The sequence below is a fragment of the Microtus oregoni genome, unplaced genomic scaffold (assembly GCF_018167655.1).
Source record: "Microtus oregoni isolate MIOR12 unplaced genomic scaffold, Mior012 000008F_ref0000371, whole genome shotgun sequence".
Lineage (NCBI taxonomy): Eukaryota > Metazoa > Chordata > Mammalia > Rodentia > Cricetidae > Microtus > Microtus oregoni.
Window position 1 is genome coordinate 32451204 of NW_024543067.1, and position 8967 is coordinate 32460170.

General features: G+C 37.5%; 1 pseudogene; it reads right to left on the bottom strand.

Annotated features, from left to right (window-relative positions):
* Positions 1 to 7461: 7461 nt before the first annotated feature.
* On the bottom strand, positions 7462 to 8267 carry LOC121451998 (annotated as a pseudogene).
* Positions 8268 to 8967: the final 700 nt, after the last annotated feature.

The following is an 8967-nucleotide window of genomic DNA, read 5'->3' on the forward strand; positions in this document are numbered from 1 at the left end:
GCATCTAGGTTGTTTCCAGGTTCTGGCTATTACAAATAATGCTGCTATGAACATAGTTGAACAAATACTTTTGTCGTATGATAGGGTATCTCTTGGGTATATTCCCAAGAGTGGCATTGCTGGGTCCTGGGGTAGGTTGATCCCAAATTTCCTGAGAAACCGCCACACTGCTTTCCATAGTGGTTGCACAAGTTTGCATTCCCACCAGCAATGGATGAGTGTACCCCTTACTCCACATCCTCTCCAGCAAAGGCTATCATTGGTGTTTTTTTATTTTAGCCATCCTGACAGGTGTAAGATGGTATCTCAAAGTTGTTTTGATTTGCATTTCCCTGATTGCTAAGGAGGTTGAGCATGACCTTAAGTGTCTTTTGGCCATTTGAACTTCCTCTGTTTAGAGCTCTCTGTTCAGTTCAGTGCCCCATTTTTTAATTAGCATTTTAAAGTCTAGCTTCTTGAGTTCTTTATATAAGTTTAACAGATGTGTGTGGAGGCTTGCTTCCCACTGCTGGTGGATGAAATTCAATAGATAACTGTATTGCATGCATTCTCTTTTTTTACGTCTTCTTCGAATTTGCAGGTTGGATTCGGGTCCCAGGACCAAATTGATTTTACATCCTTTAGAGTCAAGCGCCATTCTCTACCCTGCCATTTTGCAGAACTTGGCCTCTTGGTCTAATGAAGCAATACTTACTGTTTCATTTTTTAATAGTTATTAAGATTTATATTTGCTATTATTTTCATAATATTGACCAGTATGATGGATATCCTTGATTTTCAACTTAACAACATCCTGAATTAACTACAACTGAAGTGGCTGTGTACACCTATGAGGAATTTTTCATATCATTTTAAGTGGGAAGACATACTCTAAATCCAGATCCTTTGAGATGGGAATATACACATTGTTTCTAGGCCACACCTTCTGGTGGCAGTCTCTATAAAGGAGATGGAAGAAAGACACTCTTGTCCCATTTATATGTAGAAAGTCATTCTGACTAATACACTCAATTTAGGCTTTTTTTAAAAAATGCCTGTATTATTATAGTATGAAATAGAAATACAACTCAAGTGATGAATTAAATGAGGTAATTCTCCTTATTTGTAATACAAATTTGTTCAACTATAATTCATAACAGTATCCTAGAAAAATTCTAAATGATGATTTGTGAAGCCCTGGAAATACAGAAATGAGTATGACACCAAGGAATTTACCTGGAAGCAATAAAAAGTAATTGGAGGATTTGATAATACGGGATTTTCTGTCCATTTTTTTATCTTACATATTGTACAATGGCTTGAAAGGTCATTTGGTGATTTAAGTGCTCTGCAAAAGCTTGAGGATTTGAGTTCAGATCAAATGATTTACATGAGTTTATCCATGTAAAATCTAGGTATGGTGACATACACATATGTATTCTCAGGGCTGGGACAAGGAATGTGCAGATCATCAGATTCTGGAGTTCACTGGCCAGTCAGCCAGGCAGCCTAAATGAATCAGTGAGCTCCAGATTCAGTGAGAGATTCTGTCTCAAAATGAGATGGATTGCCATAGAGGTAGACATCCTCTGTCAACTTCTGGCCCCTAACTCTGCTTCTAGCAGTTACACATGTTCACGTGCACATGCACACACATAAACACACATGCATATACTACACATAAATTAATTTTAAATTCTTGACAAGTAGCTGGAGTTTAAAGTTTCTCTGTGAAGAACCATTTGGAGTGTGGTAAACCTAAAAGTAAGGAGAATGGAAATCTTTTGCGGTAACGGAGATGATGAGTAACATCAGAGTGAATTATGTTTAGATGATAGGCTATATACATGTTTGTGCTTGGGGTTAAAGGAGACAGGAGAGTAATGAATAACACCTAACATGCTTGTATGTGTGTATGCTTGTGTGTGTGCATGTGATTGTGTTGTATAGTGCATGTTATGTATGTACTGAATTCATAGAGTCTGTCATAAATTTATCCAGAAAACACTCAAGTAGGCTATCCATAAAATACAAAATATTATTTGTAATATATGATACTTTGCCTTGTTCATTACATTCAAAGGAATGTATCTAAGGTTGCATTGCTGGGTCTTGAGGAAGGTTGTTTCCTAATTTTCTGAGAAATTGCCATACTGATATCCAAAAGGGCTGTACAGTTTGCACTCCTACCAGCAACGCAGGAGTTTTCCCTTTACCCCACATCCTCTCCAGCATAAGTTGTCATCAGTGTTTTTGATCTTGGCCATTCTTACAGGTGTAGGATGGAAATCTCAGAGGTGTTTTGATTTGCATTTCTCTGATGGCTAAGGTTGTTGAGCATTTCCTTAAGTGTCTTTCAACCATTTTAGATTTCTCTGTTGAGAGTTTTCTCTTCATGTCTGTACTCCATGTTTTATGGGATTATAGGGTCTAAGTAAGTATGGCTGCTATATATTGATAGTTTATTGCCTTTTTAAGATAAGGAAGTATCTTCACATCCTAGTTTATGAGATTTTTCTAGTTATTCATAATTGGTACTAGATTCAATGATATATTTTTATTTGCACACTTTGTTTAAGAATGTTTTTTATTTGTATCAACATGTTCATTCATATTGACATATTCGATTGGTAAACTCTCCTTTCATTCATATTATCAAGTAGCTCTCATGTTAATGGTTGTTTTCAAAACCACATCTTCTTGAATAAATTCTTTTTCTTATAATATTTATATGCCCTTGAAAGATAAATTGTTCTGCTTTATTGATTTTACTTCATACAAAGTTATTTCAATACTACTAAATGGTTATTTTGACATTTAGTTATAGTATTTGCCTAAAATTATAGTATTTAATTATTTTGAGTAATATCTGTATCTGTTTCCTCTTTACCTATATTCTTATTCTCTTATAATGTTCACTCTTTATGTTTTGGCAAGTCTAGATGGATATCAGTCTACCATATTAATCTTTTTAGAGATAAAAGTATTTCTACCATGCACTCATCCTCTGTACTGTGAGAAAGACTCAAATTAAATGCTTTTTAAAATAGTTTGTCTTGGTCATGGTGTCTCTTTAGAGTAATACAAAAGTAACATATACATCATCCTTAGCACCTAGGGAAATGTTAATTCAAATAAACTTTGAGATTTTGTCTCAGCTCAGTCTAAGTCTGAATGGTTAAGATGAAGAAAACAACCGACAACAGACGCTGGTGGGGTTAGAGGGAAAGAGGATAGTCATAACTGTTGATGAGAATGCAAATTTATGCAGCCACTCTGAATATCAGTATGAAGAATCCACAAAAAACAAAATTAAATCTATTATATGCTCTAACTATGCCCCATGTTCTCATAGGGCCAAAGGCATGTCATCCTACTCCACAGATACTTCTACTGTGCTTTTAAGTTGAAATCACAGTTAGTTTACAGATCATTCATCACTTTTTTGAGTTTTTATACAACAATAAATTTCTCTCCAAGTACTCATTTAGCTCCCAGCTTTGGCATTACTCAGTGAGTTCTGGAGCAGTGGTGTGCACTTGAGACATTTACTGGCTTTTAAAACAGAATTCAGATTACCTTGCCAGGATTTGTTTAGCGTCTATCATATATAATCCATTTTAATTTCATATTTTTCCTATCAATTCTTCCTTTTAGAAAATATTTTCTCTATTTTTTTGTTTTGTCTCCAGATCTTTATCTCCCTCCATTTATTTCTCTTCCATCTTCTCTCCTACTGTTGCTTCTTCCTCCTACTCTTCTATTTTTCTTGTGAACTATGAAAATTAATGAGTTGAAGGCAAATGAAATGTATGTTATAGGGATCCTATCACCCAGAAAGGGTATAAAACTAAGAAAAAATTGACCGCCAAAATGGCTCGGTGGATAAGGGCACATTCCAGGAAGCATGGTAATCTACCAAGTTCAATCTCCCAGACTTACATGGTAGACAGGAGCCACCTCCTGCAAGCATTGCCACATCTCCATATGCACACCATAGCATACATATATCCACACCTATGCACATATTCACAATTAATAAATCAATGTGTTTAAAATTTTTAAATGAAGCAAGACAGCCAGAGCTACATAGTAAGACCTTATCCCCCCTAAAAACAACAAATATTTTAATGAGAAAAATAGTATAAGCAAGCAAAAAATAATGGTGTATTGAGGGAAGATACACTGATGAGAGAATGGGTAAACGGATGGGGAAAACAGGAAAAGCATTGTAATAGAAAGGAACAAGTTCAGCTTTTGCTTTATAAAGAAATTTATCAAACTTGACAGTATAGGGAGACGAGGCTAGTGTCTGGTAGTAATGATAAAAGGTAAAGATTTATTAGAAGTTTGTCCTGTATTGTCCTGTGCTCTAAGAGCTCCCTGTGTTTTTGTTTGGTTGTCACCCAACATTTACAAAGCTATTTTCACAGCAATACTTAATATTTAATTTTGGGTAAGAAATATCAAGCAATTCTTTTCCTTGGCCATAATAAAAACATTTTTGCAAAGATAATTAAAAAGAATAAATAGAAAAGTAAAAATGGAGATAATTGAGTGTATATAGTTATTTCTGTTAATATTAAACATGGAAGGTCCTAACAAGGTTTCTAAAGCAATATGCAGAATTATGACACTTAGTTTGTAGTGTTCCCGTATTATTTAAAATGAGAGAGAACTTATAACTATTGCAAATCTAGCTTGAATTTCAGGTAAGTGATAAAAACTAAGATTGCAGAAGTAAGTTAATCTTTGCATCAAAAGAAGGACTCAGATAAGTGTCATCGCTTGTTCTGTGTTTCTGTAGAAGAATACTGCACAGTGGGTATTTTATAAGAAAAGAAATTTGTTTTTCACCATTATGTAGGCTACAAAGTCCAATATCCAGGTAGCATGATGTTTTGAAAGTGTCATACCATGTTGGAAGACAGGAAGACAGGAGAGAACAAAAGGCCAAGAGAATAAGAGTGAACAAAATGCTGATAACTAATGCATTTATGATGGCATTGTCATCCTGAACTAATCACTTTTTATTAGGCCCTATGTTTCAAAACTATGTATCTCAATCCATATCATGAGACCCTATAATAGAGAAAATATAAGAAGAGTTAAAGATGACTAGCATTCATACAAGCAGATCCATGGAGAAGATGTTGATGAATTTGATTTGATGGTCTAGTTGGTGTAGGTCAAACAATAGTGAGATTATATGCTGACTAGGAGGAAGCATATGGTCTAATAGGGCTGACAGAAGAATTATGTTTCCTAAGGATTTCATAGAACTACTAGTCTCATACTAACAATTCCTGAAGACTGCTGTTATTTATAAAGAGGACATTAACCACTGTGCATTAGAATTCCTTTATTTGATTCTATTTTAAAATTCAGTTAGCCTTCATTTTCTGTTTAATTTAAAGCTGACACAGATCATGGGTTTGAAGGAAATAACTCAGGAACTAGAAGAACTGTTACCATATTTAGTCATGCTGTTGACTATGATGTTTCCAAGTTTGCTCCAATATAAACTGACAGGGTACCTTGCCCACTAAAACTTATTAGTAATGTTGATGTAATACTACAAATTGTTATAAAAATAATGACTCATATGAGAGACTCTGATGACAGGATTATGTGTACATGAAATGCATTGCAGTTATGTGAATTAATAATAAACTGCTACTTGGAACTTTTTGCCATAATATTAAAGGACTTTAAAGTATGTGAGTATTCTGACATTTTCCCATCATGGTTCCTGCAAAATTCTGTCCAAACTGGGGCATATTCGATAGTGAAAGTCAATACTAACAAGTTATATGCTTACCCAACAACATTGTCATACATACACAATTATTGTTTCATTGTTTAGATGCTTACAGTTTATTTAATAAGGCTCAAGGAAGTTCAAACAGTAATTGTAGTTATATGCAGCAGTTTAGGAAAGTATGAAAGCAATATTCAGCAAATATTGCTGGGACACTCTGAGGGGAATTTTATTTTACTGTCCTCCCTCAGTTCAAGTTGAAACAGAGCATGTAAAGCTATTTAAATGCTCTTTTATCTGTACTTACCTCACCTTCCTTCTCAGATCTCCTTTACCTTAAAATGTATATCCAGGACATTCGTGCATTTATTATGTCCTTTGTGTATAAAACTGACATGTTTGGAGTCTGGCTTATGTGAGTCCTTTCACATTTCTGAACTTTGAGTAGCTCATGTGAGAATCTGATTGGTCTCTGAGCTTCCCAGGAGCTCAACTAGTGCTAGATGTTATGTTCTTTTTGTGTGCAAGAATGAAGAACAATATACAATTGAGCTTGATAGTTCCTTAAAGCAGAAAGCATATTTTTCTCGTTTCATTTCTTCTCTCATGAATTTATATACACATATGCACACATGGACATACATCATTCATCAGATAGAGAAACAACATCAAGAAGATAAAAGAAGGTAGCAGAAAATGATGCAGGGTTGATGATGTTATATAAAAGTAGAGAATGGAAGGAGGAAAGAAGGGACAGGGAGAGAGGACAGGGAGGGAAGCAAGAAGGAGGAAGTCAGAAGGTGAAGCGAATGAGGCAGTGAACAAGGCAGGCCAGTAAGCAGCCAGCACTATCATACATACTCATGATTGCTACTCGTCACAAATGGACTGTGAAAGCAAAAAAAAAAAAATGCCTTTTAAAGTCACTTCTATGTTACATTTTCAACTGGTAAGAAGTTTTATAATATGCAATCAATCAATAATTTGCAAGATCATTAAACTCTTACAATAGAAAAAGAAGCCATTAGGTCTCACTTATGTTCACAGTGGCAAGTCTCAAAAATAAATTATAATGAAAGCTGGTTTCTACACAATGAGATCCCTGAACTAGAGTCCAGAAGACAATTCTCATCAAGGCCCACCCCCCCCACCCCCCAGATTACAGTTGTGCTTGGGTAAGTTAAACCACAGATTTATTTAGTTCAAAATCATTTTATTTCTTTTTCTATCTTAATTACAAGGCATAAGAAAAAATATACAATAATATGACTTGCTCGACTAGGTAAGGGTCTTTCATTACTTGAATTCAGACATGTTTTCCATCGTCATTTGATTGGAACTTATCAATGCACTCTATTGAGCCTTGAACTGACAGCTCAAAGGCAGAGAAGCATTTCTATGTTGAAGCATATTCAATACAAAGCAGGAAAGTCTGGATAGGGCCGAGTGGGAAGCAAGGAAATGTAACCTTAACTCTGGAGTGCATAACTGGGAAAGAAGATTATAGGAAAATGCTTTAAACTAAGTGTCAAGATCACTAAAATTTGTACCTGATTCGTTCATTGTCTACATGCACTACTCCAAAAGAGCACTGAATATGCCAGATAGATCTCATGCTAGGGAACAAGAACTTAATTTATTTATTATTTTAAAACAATCTTTTCTCTTTCTTTTTGGAAGTTTTATAATTATATTTATGTACAGAAAACTCAGCAGTACATTTAACCCAGTTTAGTGGCGAGTTCTTTGGCCTTTGCTTTTTCCAGCTTGGCAATTCGAGCCACAGATTTAGGACCCAGGACGTTGCCTCCCCAGTGGCGGCGGATCTCATCATATCTGTCGTTGTAATTGGTCCTAATAGCTTCCACCAGCTTGGCCAGAGCACCCTTGTCTTCCGAGTTAACCTGTGTGAAGGCAACAGTGGTGCACGTCTTCCTATGGACCAGCCGCCCCAGCCTGGCCTTTCCCTTGATGATGCAGTAGGGGACTCCCATCTTCCGACACAGGGCAGGCAGGAAGACCACCAGCTCAATGGGTCTACGTCGTGGGCAATCACCACCAGCTGAGCCTTCTTGTTCTCTACCAAAGTGGTGACTGTATTGAAGCCCGCTCGAAGGACAGGTTGTCTCTTAGTCGGAACATCCCCTTTGCCGGCAGCTTTCTTCTCAGCACGGGCCAGCAGCCTCTGCTTCTTTTCCTGCTTGGTCTCTGGCCTGTACTTGTGGGCAAGTTTAAGCAACTGGGTAGCTGTTTGCCGGTCCAGGGCCTGGGTGAACTGGTTAATGGCAGGAGGAACTTTGAGCCGCTTATAGAGGATGGCCCTCTGCCGCTGCAGCCTAATGTAGCGGGGCCATTTGACGAAGCGCGTGAGATCTCTCTTGGGCTGGATGTCCTGTCCAATGACGAAGTTCTTAGGCCTCTTCTCAAACAAAGGGTTCACCACCTTCTTCGCCTCCTGTTTCTTCACAACAGCGGGGGCTGGGGCCACCTTCTTCCCCATGGCCTTCTTTCCCTTGGGCATCTTGCCGGGCTGGAGGAGAGAGCAAAACAATATTTTCTTATTTTATATACCAATACTACTCCCTCTGTTTCTTCCGCTCCCCCCGAATTTCTACCCACCCAAAAGTCCCATCCACTCCTCAGAGACGGTAAGCCTCCTCACGGGAAGTCAGCAAAGTATGATACATCACTTTGATGCAGGATCAAGGCCCTCTCCCTGTATCTAGTGTGAGCAAGATATCCATCCCTCCAAAGAAAATTGGTTTCAAAAAGCCAGTACATGCAGTAAGGTTAAATCCTAGTCTCACTGCCAGTGGATCCACAGTCTGCCCAAGCCATATACCTGTCAGTCACATTCCGACGACCTAGTTTGGTCCAATGTAGGTACTCCCAGCTGTCATCCTGGAGTCAGTGAGCTCCCACTAGCTCAGGTAAGCTGTCTCTGTGGGTTTACCCACCATGGTCTTAACTCCATTGCCTGTATACTCTCTTCTGCCTTTCTTCTACTGGACTTCAGGAGATTGGCTCAATGTTTAGCTATGGATCTCATCATCTTCTTCCATCAGTGGTTGAATGAAAATTCTATCATGATAATTAGGGTGGTCAACAATCTGATTACAGAGGAAGGCCAGTTCAGACAACCTCTCTAGTACTAGGAGTCTTTTCTGGGGTTGTTGTTAAGGATTCCTGAGAATTTTTCTGCCACCAGATTTCTCTCTAACCCCAAT